Below are 17,647 nucleotides of genomic sequence, written 5' to 3'. Positions count from 1 at the left end.
GTCAATTACTGGAAGTGGATATATTTCCTATGCAAAACTGTTTAAACAATAAAATGAGCTATGCTACAAAAATGACTTCATTACTGTGGCTCTTTCTTGTGTTTATTTATTGCATTTGGTCCTTGCTGATTGTGAATGATTGCAATTTGGCACATAAAAGTCCCAGTTCGATATCTGGTGACATTAACTGATGAACAAGTAAAGTGACACAGCTGATGTCTGTATTGAAGACAGCTGGCCGCAAAGCCACCTTAAATTTAAAGGTGGCTTTGCATGATTTCTTTATTCACATTTAGACCTGCGTGCTCGAGAGGAAACTGAGTTTTTGCCTTACAGCTATTCTTTGTATATATGCTCACCTTGTTATCTGAAACTTTGGCCATGTTTAATAAGAGCATCTACTCTCACTGCCCTTTTTATTAGGAATACCTGTTCAACTCCTCATTAAGACAAATATCTCATCAGCCAATCAAATGGCAGCAACTCAATGCATTTAAGAACATGGTCAAGAAGAGCTTTTGAAGGTCAAACCAAGCATCAGAATGGGGAAGAAAAGATCATTTAGATGAGCTGCTTTTAGTATTTCAGAAACTGCTGATCTGCTGGGATTTTCCCACATTTTTCCCACTCTAGGGTTTGGAAATAATGGTCCAAAAACAGAAAATACCCAGTGGTAGGGTAAAAAAATGCCTTATTGATGCTTGAGGAGACTGGTCAGACTACTGCAAGCTCATAGGAAGACAGCATTATGTCGATTGTTACAACTTAGGTTGCAACTATTAGGTTAGGCACCTTTAAGATGTGGTCAAATGGGAGATTCTCATCATGGATATCGAGCCAATAAATCTGCAGCAACGGTGGGATTCTGTACACCTACACTTCATGTAGGCACACCTAATGAAGTGAGTGTATGAGTGAAGCAAGGTAAAAGAAGACAATTAACATTATGAGTTCTTTACCTAATTAAGACAGGGCTACACAATGTGAGTGTGTAAAAAGATTTCAGAATACCCACACACATGTGCATCGGTGAGGTGTTTTTGGAACAATGCATCAATAGAAGTATTTGCAAAATGCCATCAGCTCAGTGAGGGCACTGACCATATCATTATGGATAATGTTTGTCATTTAGTGTTCGATCACAAGCATCCATAAAACTGCTATTCAAATATAATATAGATATGGGAGAAGGAATCGTGTTTACCTGGAACAGACATTTAAAAAAATGATTGCTCCTTTAAAGTGAACTCACTGAGAAAAAAATCTTGGAAATAATAAAAGAGCTTCACTGAACCCATACTAATGCTAGTGTGAGTTTTTGCTGTGTCTGTACCCCTTTGGTAAACACACACGTCATCACCTAAAGCTTCTCTCTCCTACAATCCAGAGTGGCAGTCTAATCGAATCTACAATTACCATAAAAGAAGACAATACACTATCAGTAGGTATGATGGGGGGGTCACTTGGATCTTATAGACCTTAACCTCACGTAGGTAATGTGAATGTGTCGAAGGGTCCACAGTATGCATTCAATAAAAATTCATTGCATCACATTCCTGAAAGCAAGAAGAGGAAAACAGGGATAGAAGCTGTTGCAGGGGTGGAATAAGGACAGTGTCAGATCAGAGGAAAGACGACTATTTGACTTTAAGTATTAAACTAATTGGATTTCCTTGATTCTTAGAAGTGTGTCTGTGACAGTTTGCTCTGAAAGCAAACATTAGTTTTCATGTCCTGGAAAGATCCCATGACCCCGCATACCCATGCTCCATAAAGGTATTACTCCAGCTAATCTGCTGTAATGCGCCAATCCCCAAGGGATGGGAGACAGACTTCAGTGCTCGGACCAGAGCACAATTGGTCTGCTGGGACCTCACGGGTCACACAAGGTAAGATCCATCTGGGTCACTGTGTCAAGCACATGAAGCTCTGATTGAATAAGCTTTTCCAATGGGATTGAGGACATTGAAAGAGGCAAAAGTCAGGCTAAAGCGCCAATTAAGTCTCATTACGGACCTGTGTGATGTGCTCAGGGCTCAGCTGGACACTTGATGGCAACAACAGGAACTGTCAGTTGGTGCCCACAAGACCAGGTGCGCTGACTTCAGCACAGGCGCCCTCCGAATGGTGGTTAAAGCGCTGCATGTTGCATACCAACAGCAGAAAAGCCCACCTGGCCTCAGGCACAAACCAGAGTTCATTTGGCTATCATTAAAGAGGACCAACAATGTGGCACGCTGATATAAAATTACCCGATCTATAATGGTAATCATTATGCCATTTATCAAAATTGGCCAGTTGAGTCAACATCTGGCTTCAATAGGGGGCTCTTGTCGGTGAGGGTCTTGGCACAGTCTTGTACCCTACATATTTTCCACTCTCTTTTATCAAGGCCTGCTGTCAGTGATTTGACGAAGCTAAATAGATGATGATTTGGCCCTATTATGTTTCGCAGGACTCAAGCAAACAGGATTTGTTGATTGCTTTTGTGTTTGTCCTTTTTTTTTCCGCCCTTTTCTCTTTCTACCCATATAGATCCAGGAGAGGTAACGGCGTCTTGTGGCTCTCCAACGTGTGTCTGACTGTGTACCGAAAAGAGGATGGAGAGGGGAAAAGCACAGAGAGTACTCTCACACAAACCTGTGAGTGCAGGGGCTGGACTGAACCGCTGGATTCAAGCCAAGGCCGGCACAAAGAACTCTGTCACATCCCCAAGTTTTATGGGAGGAATATAATCTTGTGTGCTGTTGGAATCAGGTAATGAATGAATCTGATCCTGTCGTCGTTTGGCATCAAAGTACGAGTGTAATGTACTTTATCTAGCAGGAAGTAATTAAGGCAAACTTTGCAGTGATTGATATTACTAGAGTTTGGCGCAGACACTGTTGACACTGCTTATGATTTCAATACAAAAGGGAAACTATAAAATAGATTGCAAACTGTCAGCGCTGCTCTCTCTGCAAATAAAACCCACAAGGGAGAGATTTCAGGAGTCAATGTTTTGCTTAAATGAATTGTTTTGTGGAAATATTGGACTGATACTCTTTCATATTTGTCTGCTGAATGTAAAGCTGCAGCCAGAAGAGATTGCCTTCTGGCTATACCTCTGAAGACCATGAATAAACACTGGACTACTGCTGAAGGGATTCAAGAGGTGGCTGTAGCTCTACAGGTTCTCAAAGCCTTATCAGAGTAGCTCACTACATGTAACAGGTTGAGTTTTTGGAGTGCTAAGTTAGCAGCTAATGCTATCTAGCTTCATTAGCAAGGCTCAGGCACAGACTGAATGAGCGTGTTACAAAAATACACATATTTGCTATTAGCGCTGATAAAATTATACTTGAATTTCATCACACAGTGCTTGAACAGGCACCAATGCCACAAGCATGGTTGAGAAGTCCAGTTCTGTGATTAAAATTAGCTGAGGTGACACCTAGCATGTATTGGTATCTAACTTAAACTTGCAGTGTGTAAAATCTCACCAGTAAATGTCAGTAGGTTGCAAACTGCCATCAACTGAGTCCTGCATTCTTGCCCCTCCTAATTCAAACGCATCAGGTGGTCGCTGTAGGACAAAAAAGTCTTGCCGCCGTTTGTCTGTGTTGTTTACCTCAACTGTCAATATGTGTCCACGTTTATTTACTCTGGAGAAGGCTGTAAAACTTTGTTGAAGGACTTAGATATCAGCTAATGAGTCACTTCTGACCAATGAACTGTTCTGTGTTTTTGCCACTGTTAGCCGGTATTAGCCTATGTGTTGGTGTTACTGAAACTGTCTTTTAAGTGGATCTAAAATGGTTAGACTTAGACACAAGTAAACTCTCATATGAAGTGAGAAGGTAATGAAACTGAAACTTAATCAGAGGGAAAGTGGGATTTTTTAGGACACTCGAGCCTAACATTAGCTAGCATAATGCTATCTTAGAAACATCAGTTGTTTAGTCAGCTCATTGTCAGCTTTCTGGAGATGGGAGGGTTGCATTTTTAATCTGCTAACAATAATCCGGTTGTTCAGTCTGACGTCACTAGCCGTGTCTGGGTCTAAACTCCGCTGCAGGTCCATATATCAAACGATCACTATGGCATTACTGAGAGTTGGAAAAACAGTCTAAAGTCTTTCATCTTTAATAAAATGATCAGCGTTCTGCTCTACCAGGTGTAACAATTGAGTTTAACATCCAGGCATCCATGAAAATGGAATTTATGACATTTAACGGAGTTAGAAGTTAGCAGGAAGTTAGCTCGCTAGCTTCTATCTAAATATAGCATGTCCTGACTGCGGGGTTTTGGAAACAAATTAAAACGTACAGCTCTGTTATCACTTCCAACATAAATGAAGACAGAAAACTAAACAGCAGTGACGTTTGTAGGGTTACTGAAGTTTGGCTAGCTGGTATATAATGATGTGCTACGTGACCGCTAGCGACACAGCTATGTTAGCATAATATGAACAAGCTAACTTTTTTTCCACTCGATAAAAGTTAACGTGAGTGTTCTCGGTGGTCAGGAACAAATGTAATCGCATGGCAGGATGCTGTAAAAGGACCAAACTTCAGCCAGGAGAACAACTGAGATAATCCATCCACAATACGAGGTTAGTCATTCATATACTGCTGCATGGGCTGGGCTGTAGTTACATCCTAAGGTTTTAAAAACTGAGCTTAAATAAATGATTAGTGGTAATAAAAGCCGAGGGAGGTCAGCAGTGATCACTGACTGTTTTAGGAGCTTTTTGAGATCAAATATAAGAAAATACAAAACATTAAACATGTTAACAACACAAAATCCATATTAAACGCAGACTACTTTAGGCCCGGAAGTAGGATTCGTCGCGTCATCACTGAACAACCGGATAGAGCCCATCCCTATCTATTTTTGATAGATTAATGACAACATTTTGATAGCACATCAATTTGTAAATTATACATGCTAATCAATGCATATTTGTGAATTTAACATATTTTTTTATTAAATAAGCTAAAAAAAATGACTTGCTTTATCTTAAAAAACGAATACAGTGTAAATTTATAAGTTATACAAAGACCACTGAGTTTGCAGCTGCTATAAAAGGGAAAATACGCTATAAACAATTCTTTTTTTTTTTTTGCACCAGGCTGTAGACAGCTGCATTTGTTCTATAAAGCTGGGTATTTTAACTATCTGTTGTCTGTGAGAATTCACTCAGAGACGTGAATATCTATTTAAATATTTCCCCCCAAAACAGTTATTTTAACTAATTAACGACAGCAGGGCTTGGTTCGCTAAAAATATTAGAGACTTCTAGCGTTTTAGGAATTTCACAAAAGACAACCTCTTTCAGTGAACAACTTCAGCCTTCGTGAAGGGACCCTCAAGATCTCAGGCAACAGCCCGCGTTTGTTTGCAAAAATGTAGTTGAAGAGAGCTCTGGGAATAAAAGAGGGCTGTCTAAAAATGCACTAGTCCTAAATAGTGCTCTCGGCTCTGTGTATTCCCACACAAATTTGCATAAATTTCATAGTCTAAGTCATGGACTGTGGCTGGAGCGTGTTATTAGTCTATCTATAGGTGGTAGTACAGACCGATCACACTGAGCCTTGTTGTTATCTCACTGAAAGCACCCCGGTATTACACCCTGCGGATTGAGAGTGGGTTCTTAAGATCGTGGGATTTGTTCACATATTAAAGCATGTCTGTTTGGATGCGCGGAAAAGAAACAGGTGTTCAGTGTTTATGTGTGTGTGAGAGGGAGAAAGCGGGAGAGCGCCTGTGTGTCTTTGTGTTTTCCTTCTGATGTTTGTTCGAAAGCGCGCACGCACATGGGATGAGAACCCATCATTCATGTGTGCGTGTGTGCGTGCATTTGTGTTTGTGTGTGTTTGACTTGACAGAGGGGTGGGGGGTGCTTTATTGAAAAGTACTCCTCTCCTCCCCTGTTCAACATGCTGGATTAGCACCAGCAGTTTCCCATGGAGCCGTCCCTCCCAGCCCCCCTGCCCATTTGCATAAGGCGCAGACAGGCGGAGATGTGACAAACAAACCTGGCACACACAGTGCCGGCTGCCTCTCGTACGTGAACTCTTTTGCCTCTTTCTCGCCTTGACAAGAACAAAACACACAAGATAGCTCAAGCGAGCCCACCTGCATGTGTGCTCCTCGGGATAAAGATGTGTTTCCTGAGTCCAAACTCTGCTGCATAAATAAAATTAAAAGCAGTGCCAGACTGCAGTTTGAGGCCTGTATTCCTCCGGGTGATCATAGTGATTCACAAGTGCAGGAATGTGAGCGGCTCAAGGAGGTGAGAAGAGCTTTCGTTGCTCTGTCATTTGGACAAAATTCCCCCTGAATCAAAGTATCCTCCCCCTCGTTTTTCCCTCTTCCTCCAAGATGGTAATGTTCACCTTAAAACATCTTTACTGTACTGTAGCTACATAACACTGCACTCTGCACCGCTGTCTGGCCGCCAAGTTCCTATCAAGCCCCTGATTTATGGCGCTTGATGCATTCCTTGGCCCTGGCGAGCAGGCAGTTTAGCTGAAATATGAGACGAGATGCAAAGAACACACTCAAAGTGAATTTCATTCCAGCCTGCCTCCATACTGCAACGCTGCTGCAAGCCTTCACATTTTAGCAACCTGAGGGATTTTTTCCCCCGTTTCTTTTCTAAATATTTCGGCAATGTGGCCCGTCTGCCTCTTCAGCATGTTGCGTTGGGAAACAATAAAAGTGACCTGTATCCCAGATGTCATAAAGCTTACAAAACCCCCTTTTGTTGTTGGTTGCAGCGTGCAGCTTTCAGCCTCCCAAATTACACTGGCATTAAAAACTACAACCTTCCCCTGTCTACTTACATGCAGAAAATTGCATGCAGATGTATATAAGAACAGAGAGCAACACCTTTTAAGTCGTATTCTTTTTCTTCTTTTTGTTAAATGGCTTTTTTTTTGCTTTCGCAGCAAAGAGCTGTAATCAATCAAAAAGGCTTTAAGGGGCACTTTGTCTTCATTTGGGTCTTAATGTAAAATTGCCGATAAACTCGAACGAGATAAGCAAAAGCAGACATTTGTGAACGGGGACGAGTCCGTATATGATGAGTTCACTTCCGCGCCTGCTTTGCTTCGTCTGCTCCCAAGTTACAACACTGCGATTACATGCTTTATTAAGTGCTGAAGTGCTCTCCCTGAGTAAAAGCAGATGTCACCGCGAGTTCTGTCACTGAGTCTGGATCGGGGTGCCTGTGGTCAGTGTCTCAGCCCGCCCGGAGCTCCCTGCGGTTTGCCATCAATTCAGCTCGCAAAATCATCGCCAAACAAAGTTGGTGAAAAAAGACAGAACAATAAAGGGCTTTTTAGAAAAAAAACAACAACAAAAAACCTCACTGTATGTTTCTATTTCTCCGAGCATAATACAATATCAATATACAGGATGTTAGGAATTAAACAACTGTTCAAACAAACGATATGAGGGGAAAGACAGATGTTCGCCCGCTGCACAATAATCTGGCCTGTTATGAAAAGCTTGCAAGTTAAGCGAATTTCTGCTGAACCAGGAACCGATTCGTGTTGCTTTAGAAGCGTGATGCGCACGTGCCGGCGGTGCCGCTGCAGACCCAGTTCAGCAAGAAAAACACGAGTTTTGCTGTTTGCCGTTGGCAGGGAGAGAGTACGGTAACCGTCCACGTTGCCCTTGCGTTGTCACGCACGCTCACGCTCGCTGAAGCGTCCTTGAACAGCACGCTGCATCCATATCAGCTTCTGCCACAAGCTGCTATTCGGTACACAGGGCTGACCTTTGACCTCTTTTTGAAGGAGAGCATATCGCTTCACACACTCAGTTAGTAAACAGATAAATAAACCAAGAGAGAATAACAATAGCCCTCTTCTTACTTTATGAAAGCTCAGATAATTAGATTAGCTCGCTTTGCTTTGCCTAGAAGTCTCGTCCTGTGACTTACAGTGCTCAGCATAAATGAGTACACCCCCTTTAAAAAGTACAGATTTAATCAGCAGCTCAATGAACGAAAGAACAATTTCCAAAATCTTCACAAGGCTGAGTTTTATTGAAGACTTGTTTAACTCCATAACATGAAATTAAGGTTAATAATATAACTTAGATCACAAAATCTTCAGTTTTACTCAAATTGGTTGAAGCAAAAATGAATACACCCCACAACAAAAACTACTACATCTAGTATTTTGTATGACCACCATGATTTTCTAGGACAGCACCAAGTCTTCTAGGCATGGAATGAACAAGTTGGTGACATATTGCAACATCTATTTTTTTCCATCCTTCAAGAATAACCTCTTTTAGAGCCCGGATGGTGGATGGAGAGTGATGCTCAACTTATCGCTTCAGAATTCCTCACAGGTGTTCGATTCGGTTCAGATCAGGAGACATACTTAAATGAACCATTCAATCACCCTGTTCTTCTTCAGAAATGCAACAGTAGCTTTAGATGTGTGGATCTTTTTTTTGGAGTCCCAGTAGTCTTCATCTTTTTCAGCATGGGCCCTAGGAAATTCTAGGCATGCTTTTTTGTGCATGGGCTTTAGGAGAGGCTTCCTTCGTGTACAATACCCATGCATGCCATTCCTCTGCAGTTTGCGCTGTATGGTGTCACAGGAAACGGTCACTCCAGTTTGGCTTTATACTGCTTTAGCTAACTGCAGTGAACTTTCACTGCAGTTAGCTACACTTTCGGTCCGCTAGTAAAACGTAGTTCTATTAATCTGCGCTCGATTACTCTTGAACCGGAACCGGATGTAAGTCCCAAAAAAACTGAAATTTGGAACTGAAATTGAATTGTAGAACTGAAACTGGATGGTGACAAGTGAATCTGAAATTATTCGAGAGCTAAACTTTTAAAGGATAAAATACGGTTTCAAAGCAAATTAATTCATTTTCAAAATATAAAATTCAATGTCAATTTAGTGATGATCATTTTCAAACCAATAAATTGAATTTCAAATTAGGATAATTCATATTCAGTTTTTAAAAGCATTTATTCAAGTTACAATTCAGATTCAATCCGAGCAATTCAAATTTGAATTTAACTTATTCAAATTCAGTTTCTGATGGCACAGACTTCTGCCCATATTTCTTTTCCATGTGGAGCCATTGCTGACAGCATGAAATGGGAAGGGCTTTTCTTTGTTAAGTAATGCCCTTTTATAGTCACCTGTCAGCTGGACACCTCTTAAATGAATCATTAGACTCACCTGTGGTTGAATGCCTGTTAATTTGAATTTTGTAGTCTTAAGTGTGGCTTTTCTCCTAAGACTATAATTGGGGTGTACTCATTTTTGCGACATGGGCTTGAATGTGCTCGAATGAATTTGTTAGGGAAATCACTTTTTTGTGTGTGCAAATTCACAAATCTTGTTTGCAAGATTGCAAACAAGATTTGATCATAGAAAATGTTGACTAAAGGGTTTTTGACAAATGTAGTGGGGTGTACTCATTTATGCTGAGCACTGTACCTCCTGTTTCTTTTCTTGCTAATGTTGAAGTGTCTGACTTTTCCTGCCCCCTTCAGTTGATCAGTTGATTGATTTTATTAATGATGTCTAGCCATTTATTCCAGCTACAAGAAGACTTTTGGCAGAAATTTTGATATTTCTCCCCCAGAATTGTTTTTTCCTTTTTTCCTTAAGTGTCTTTCTCTAACACTGCACTATTAAGCATAATATTACAGTACATTTTACTACGTTAGGCCTAGCAATAGGCCTAAATTTGCCATTTCAAAGGGACAGATCGCACTAAAATGATGTAGTTGTTTTAAAACACATAGGTTGTCATCCATCTCGATTGTCTCGATTGTGGGAGTTGTCCAGTTTTGGAGTGTTTTGGAGAGAAGGGCTCTTACTTTGTGCTAAAAAATGCATTTGAAAAACTCGGCAGTCTCTTTCTACAAACCACAAGTAGGTTACTTAAAAACGTCCGGCAGCCGTGCTGTGGAGAATTTAAAGTGGGAGCTATTATCTTTCTGCTGTCTGCATCTGTCAACCAAAAGAGTTGCGCAGCTAGTTAACATTACAGCTCAGCTGGTGTTTACAACCTGTCAAAACAGACTGTAAATAAAAGATAGATGCAGCCGCTGTATGGTTATTAAAATATTGTTCCTTTTTCTTTTGTTTTTTGTTTTCTTCTTCCGATGTCATCTCCGTGTTTTGAAAGTGGACCTAACAAGCAGAGCTGTTAATCAAACGGCAGAGCATACCGTGCTTTTTTTCTTCTTTTTTACTTTAATGGAAATCGTAATGAGCAAAATCAACATCATGTTGTATTCGGTATGATTTGAAACTGGCGACTGACGCTATTAACTCCTTATGAACGTGTGTACTGAGGGCGTGCGTCAAAGGAGACAAATCTGTTCCCTGTAAGCATCTATACCAGTGTTTTCCAACCACTGTGTTGCGGCACATAGGTGTGCCGTGAGAAATGATCAAGTGTGCCGTGGAGGATTATCTGGTTCCACCCGATTAGTACTCTAAGCTACAAGCGTGATTAACGGGCAGAACAATTAAATTCTCTTCCACTAGAGGGCCGTACAACTACCTGCTCTAATTAAATGGTTTGCCAACTGCCAGTAGAACAGAAGAAGATGAAGAAGAAATTACATAATAGTCACGCTGTCAGACGACAGAGCGCGTAATAGCAATACATAAATATTTGAAAAGAAAAAAGTAGCCAGTTTCGACCCAGATGAAGGCCCTAGCATGAATAGTGGTCAGAAGAAAGAAAACAAAAGTATACTGGGGACAAACCGAACCAATTCCCTGTGCCTGGTGCGCTGGGAAAAATGATCAACATGCTTTTTGTGACATTTTGGTTTGGTGGTGTGCCGTGTGATTTGTCTAATGTGAAATGTGTGCCATGGCTCCAAAAGGAGAAACACTGATCTATACAACCAGAGGAGTGGCCTCCTGCTGGACAAAAAAAAAAAATGCAGTCATTTTTATACAGGTTTCACTTTCTATGGAAGCCCATTTCTGCCACTAAAAAAAAACAAAACAAAAAAAACTATCCATCAAATTTTGAGTTATCTTTCTCAAAATTTTAACTTATTAATTTGACAATAATAACTCAAAATTTTGAGTTACCATTGCTAGTCAGTAAACTACGTGAATGACGTTATTTTCTTGTTACCCGGAAGGATATGGATCTCAAAACCGGATCATGAGCTACCAATGTATAGCAACAAATTGGCTCTTTCGCAAGTACGTTTACTGATACCATCGTTCCCTCGAAGCTGGACAGGAAACTGCAGGATCTAGGACTGAGCAGCTCCCTCTGCAGCTGGATCCTTAGCTTCCTGTCTGACAGACGCCAAGTGGTCAGACTGGGCAGCATCACCTCAGCATCACTGGTGCTCCACAGGGGTGTGTACTGAGCCCTCTCCTGTACTCACTCTACACCTACGACTGCACAGCCACTAACAGCTCCAACATCATTGTGAAGTTTGCGGACGACACTACAGTGGTGGGTCTTATCACCAACGGTGATGAGACGGCTTACAGGGAGGAGGTCAGCGCCCTGACCCACTGGTGTCAAGACAACCATCTCACCCTCAACGTCGCAAAGACAAAGGAGTTGATAGTGGACTTCCGGAGGTGCAGAGAAGTACACACCCCCATCACCATCAGCGGCGCTGCTGTGGAGAGAGTGAGCAGCTTCCGGTTCCTTGGTGTACATCTGGATGAGGATCTTACGTGGTCAGTACACACAAACAAAACAGTGAAGAAGGCGCAGCAGCGCCTCTTCTTTCTCAGGAGACTGAAAAGATTCGGCATGAGCCCCCGCATCCTCAGGACCTTCTATCACTGTGCCATTGAGAGCATCCTCACTGGATGCATCACCACCTGGTATGGCAACAGCACCGCCTACAACTGCAAAGCTCTCCAGCGAGTAGTGCGGTGCTCTGAACGGATAATTGGAGGTGAGCTTCCCTCCCTCCAAGACATCTACAGGAAGCGGTGCCTGAGGAAAGCGGGGAGGATCATCAAGGACTCCAGTCACCCCAGCCATAAACTGTTCAGACTGCTCCCATCAGGAAGGAGGTTCTGCAGCATCCGGTCCCGTACCAGCAGACTGAGAGACAGCTTCTTCCACCAGGCCATCAGACTGCTGAACACTTCATAGACACCTCAGCTTCACTACTGGAACTTCAACATTATGCACTCCATACTGTACAGTAATGCCACTGTTTTGCACATGTCTCACTCTGTATATTTTATTTTATTTATTTTATATATTTTATTTATTGTTTACTCTATTTAATTTGTAAAATATGTGTACACACACACACACACGCACACACACACACACACACACACACACGTAGAAAAATATTTAGTACCGTATTTTCACGACCATAAGGCGCACTGTGCTAAAAGGCGCAGTCTCAGTTATGTGTGCCCTTACTGTATTTAACACACACATAAGGCGCACTGGATCATAGGGCGCATACAAGTACCGTATGCGTATTTAAAAATAAAGCGGGAGCAAACCTGAATTCGGTACCTTACTCACATTTCTATTGCCGGTAATCGTCATCATCAACAACACACAAGCATACAAGTGTGCATATTTAAAAATAAAGCAGGAGCAAAACAAAGTTTGGTACTCACATTTTTATCATCAATCAAACCCATCGAAGTCCTCATCCTCTGTGTCTGAATTGAACAGCTGCGCTAAATCTCCATCAAACATGCCAGGTTCACTGTCTTCACTGTCAGAGTCACTTTCCGTGCCGTGCGGCTCCTCGGAAACGATGCCGGCTTTTGCGAAAGCTCGAACAACAGTGCCAGCAGACATGTTAGCCCAAGCATCTACAATCCATTGGCAAATTGTGGCGTAACTCGCCCGGCGCTGCCTTCCACTCTTAGTGAAACTGCGTGGAAAAAACCACCTGGTCTCCTTACATACACCTCCCTCAGCCAGTCTTTCATCATTTCCTCATCCATCCAGCCCTTTTCATTTGCCTTAATGATGATTTCTGCTGGAAACTTCTCTTTAGGCAAAGTCTTTCGCTTAAAAATCACCATAGGCGGCAGTTTCTGTCCATTAGCATGGCAGCCAAGCACAACAGTAAAAGAAGACTTTTCATACCCCGTTGTGCGTATCGCTACCGTGCTGGTCCCCTTCTTCTCCACAGTGTGACTCACCGGGATATCAAAAGTGAGCAGGACCTCATCCATGTTTGTGATGTGGCTGGGCTGGATGTTTTTGTCGCTGATGTGTTTGCTGCAGTAGGAGCGGAAGATTGCCAGCTTTTCCTTATAATCCGCTGGAAGTTGCTGCGCTACCGTAGTCCTGGTCCGGATGGAAAAATGGCACCGTTTCATAAAACGAAAGCACCAAGACGGACCTCCTTGGAAATGTTCAATGTTCATCTCTTCAGCTAGTGAAACTGCTTTTAGCCGAATGGTGACCGTCGAAACGCTTCTCACGCTCGCTCTTTGTTCGATGATCCACCGCTCGAGTCTTTCCTCCAACTCGGGCCACCTCGCCTTATGTCCGCGGAAACTCAGCTGCGTTTTCTTGACCTGCCGGAGCTTGTTTTCCAGCTTCCTCCATTTGCGAACCATCGATTCGTTAATCTTAAATTCTCTCGCCGCTGCTCGATTTCCATGTTCCTCCGCGTAGCTGATGGCCTTCAGTTTAAACTGTGCTTCGTAAGCGTGGCTCTTTGCCATTTTCAGGGTTGTTAAAACAACGATGTCCTGCATAATGCACATACCTGTTCTTTTATACAGGTATGTGCGATTGTCCCGGTATATACGATCAACGCCCACACTTCACCCTTTAACGTTCTCATGGTGTTCTCTACTACGTCCTCCTTACAACACATAGGGCGCACCGCGCTATAGGGCGCGCCGCACTTTTTGAAGAAAATCTAAGACTTTTAAGTGCGCCTTATGGTCGTGAAAATACGGTATACACATCCAGAAATGCATATACTATTATATATTGTACATATATTTATTAGTTTCAGATGTAGCCATTCTTGTATTTTGCTTGTTTACATTATTGTATTTGCACAACTCTGTTGCTTGTGAAGCTCGCACACAAGAATTTCACTCACATGTGCTGTACCAATGTACCTGCACATGTGATGTGACAATAAAAGTGATTTGATTTGATTTGATTTGATAGTAACGCCATGTGATTCAGCTAATAACACAAGGATTTCATCATTTGTGAAGCCACGTTGAAAATACTCAGCAATTTACGCATTCATGACTGGCTGTAATACCGGTAGCTTAGCTGTAGCATTTGTGGCTGAGGGCCTCAGCTTACGGGTAACAAGGAAATGACGTCATTCACGTAGATTACTTATTGGCAGTGCTAACTCGAAATTTCGAGTTACTTTTCTCAACATTTTTAGTTATTTTTGTCAAAATATGACTTAATAAAAATAATAATAATTTTGAGAAAGATAACTCAAAATGTCAAGTTATTTCTTTTTGTTTTATAGTGGCAGAAACGGGCTTCCATACTTTTCGGATCTGGATACTGCTTCACCTTTTATATCATGTCTGTTTTGGTGAGACAGTTATGGTGGGTGTATTTTGGTGGAAAATATTTTTTTTGAGTAACCAGGTACTGATTTCTGTAAAAAGTCATTGCTGATGAGTTTTTTCAGAATTATTCTTTTAGAGTAAGGCCCATTTATTTTTATTTTTTATCTTTGATAGAAGGCAAACATGTCTACATGTCTATCTCAGGAACCAGGCCAATCAGACCAAAGCACTCTAAACAACTGCTATCTTATGTCACATCCCACCAATAATACAGCACAATGCTTTTTCCGAGGAATGAACACATCGTATGTTGTCAGGTGTTTTCATTCCTGAGAACAAAGTCACTAATAACTATTTATGCAAAAACCAAATGAACAACTCAAGGCAAATTATTTTCTTCTTCCCATATGTGTTACCCAACACTCACAGGGAACAATGTTAAGGCTTTACCTACCATAGTATTAATTAATCATTGCACATCTGTAAGCGTGTATGCCCATTTCTGTGCCTGTTAGTTTGTTGACTTGTGTGTGTGTGTGTGTGTGCTACAATGGTGCTTTGGCACTTTGGCACCTGCGCTACATTATAAACCTAAAGGCTTGGATAATAAGCTGCAGGTGCACTCCTGGCAACCAGGGAGGAGATGATGGGGTTGTGGATGGTGGTAGGGGGGTGGGTGGCACTGCTGGAGTGTTTGTGTGAGTGTGTGCTGGAGGGGGGGGGGGGGAAGCTGGGTCACCTGCTGTTGTTGGTTGGCGCACAACATTAGCAAATATATGACGTCAACTTGGCTCCTATACCTCGTGTACATCGCACGCTTACTGGACTTTTTTTTTTTAAACTTCTTCCAGGAAACTGGCTTCAAAGTGCTCAGGAAAGAGAAGCGTCCGTTTCGTCCATCCATCCCTCCTCGTTCATGCCACTGTCAATAATTATTGATGTTAATTACCGTGATGATTAGGGTAATTTCTTTATGGCTTTGTTGGCAGGTATGCAAAGCAAAAACGGGCCTGATGGAGCGGACTGCAGAAGGGGCTTCTCGCATTGATGGCACAGAGTCGACGTGACAGCCAATAAGGAGGCAATCTACTTCATGAAAATCTAATTATGTGATGAATGGTGCAATGTATAGACTGTGGCACGGTAATATTGTACTCCCACCTGTGAACGTGCTAGCTGGAAAAACTGTTTATGTTGTGGGCTGGCTACTTTTTAAAAAACCCCCACTGCTAATACCTTAAAAATGGTGTCCACAAACTTCTGCCTCACGAACACGAAATCTGTGGATTCAAATGTAAAAATGTTTCAGGCGTAACAAAATAGTTTTGTGTTACTATAGCTTCAGAGTCTCTCACCTGCTTAACATTTACTGTGCTTTCTGCTCAAGCCGGGTTATATTCTATGTTAATGGTTTCCAGACTTGGTCTTGGCTGAAGCACATTGTTGTGACTCAGCCAGATCTCTCAAAACTGTGACTGACTTAGAAATGTTTGTATACTTTAGTCGAGAGTGAATATAGATGTTCTTGGTTTTCATACGATCTGAACACCACCAGGGTCAGGTAGATCCACAAAACGGGCCTGAACTTTTTAAGGCTTTAAAACTTTCCCAGAGTGTCGCGTGTAAAATGGCCCTGACAGCCTTCAGCTGTGTATTCTTGTCATAAATTGTATTAGCTCTGAAGCTGTTTGCAGCTTTACATTAATAAGGACCGTCAGCCCACGTGAAACGTGCTGTCTCGTTATGAAACATATCAAAATGACAAATTTGAAATCCTTGGTTTAGAAGAAAGGTAGTGAGGCAGCGTGCAACATATGGCGCCGCGCGTCCAAACCTGGCAACAGGCAATGGATTAACAATGAAGATTTGCTCTAAATGAAACAAAAACCTCTCTCTCTCTCAAAAAAAGGCCCGTCATTAAAAGGGCTGCAAGAGCAACCTTCACTTTCATGTGCCCAGGGGACTATATGAGACAAGAGAGGGAGTCCTTTTTTGATTCTTCAGCTGCATTTGGAGAAAGACTGGAAATGCATTGAACTCTTGGATCTTGTCATCCGTGCTTTCCCATATGGCATATGGATCTGGGCGCAGATCGAAGGATGAGACACACACAAAAAAAGAAAAAGAGTCCCATATGTGTGTCTTTTTCTCTTCATTAGCTCCCAGCTAAACAGAAGTACTTCCTCAGCAGCTTGATTGAAATTAATGTTGTTAAAAATGTCAATACGGACGCAGCTCATTCACTCGAGGACCTGACATCACAGAGAGTTTGACATTGCGCTGCGAACAGATTTGAATATGTGGAATAAATGGCATGTTTAAGTTGCCATTCTTTCTTCCTCTCACTGCTTTTGGTAAAAGTGAAGGCAGGACCTGTCACCCCTCTGCGCTTAAGAACGAGCCCTACGGGGTGGAAGAAATCTCCATGTCGAACTAACCTGACATGAAACTAAGAAGTGAAGATGCTCTTTACACCCTATATTAAATTCTGAGAATGTACTATGAATTGAACCATGTTTATTTACATATTTATATGAAGCATGCCACCTTAAACCTGCTTCAAGTGAATTTCACACAGTAAAAGCAGTAAGAATAATTTCTGGTACATCGATACCTGGGGGACATTCCTCGCTCCTCGACAACTACAGGCTTCACTGTATTATTTGAGTATCTCTTATTTGAAGCAGGTACAGTGTATGGTTGTTTTATCTCTGTGGAAACAGCTTCCTGCTGTAGCTCGATAATGGAAATAAAATGCTAAGTCTAAACCAAGCAGCTGCTTCTGGTGATGCTAATATTCCCCCCTACACTCTGTAAGGAGAGGTAATTTTATACTCTACATTTATATTCTAATATGTATTACAAAGATATATTTTATTAAGGATGAGGGAGCTTTGAGTGACAGGTAGACAATATTTTGTAATGTTAATCACTCAGCTGCACTTAAAGACACTCTAAATGAGTCTGCTGTTCAGTTTTTGTAGCAAGCATCTTTCGTTAGCCAAAATTAGCATTCCGCTTATTAGCGGCTAACTAGCTAGCTATTGCTAGTGTTAGGTGACAGTTCCCCAGGCAACTCTTACCTCTTCATATAGTCATGCCTAGCTAAAATAGGATGGTGATAGCAAGGGTTACAGAAA

The 17,647-nt window shown here is 41.8% G+C and overlaps 1 long non-coding RNA gene across 2 annotated transcripts; it reads left to right on the top strand.

Moving 5' to 3' along the window:
- The first annotated feature begins 1,985 nt into the window (after nucleotides 1-1,985).
- On the top strand, nucleotides 1,986-17,006 carry LOC113018624 (uncharacterized). 2 transcript variants are annotated; one of them, XR_003271826.1, is made up of 3 exons: nucleotides 1,986-2,265; nucleotides 2,536-2,757; nucleotides 15,497-17,006. It is a non-coding gene; the product is annotated as an uncharacterized LOC113018624 (long non-coding RNA). The 2 variants fall into 2 exon arrangements; XR_003271825.1 differs by having other exon boundaries at nucleotides 1,986-2,336.
- Nucleotides 17,007-17,647: the final 641 nt, after the last annotated feature.

Source organism: Astatotilapia calliptera, chromosome 3, assembly GCF_900246225.1.
Source record: "Astatotilapia calliptera chromosome 3, fAstCal1.2, whole genome shotgun sequence".
Taxonomy (NCBI): Eukaryota; Metazoa; Chordata; class Actinopteri; order Cichliformes; family Cichlidae; genus Astatotilapia; species Astatotilapia calliptera.
The sequence above is the reverse complement of the archived record's forward strand: the minus strand, read 5'-3'. Positions and strand labels throughout refer to the sequence as shown.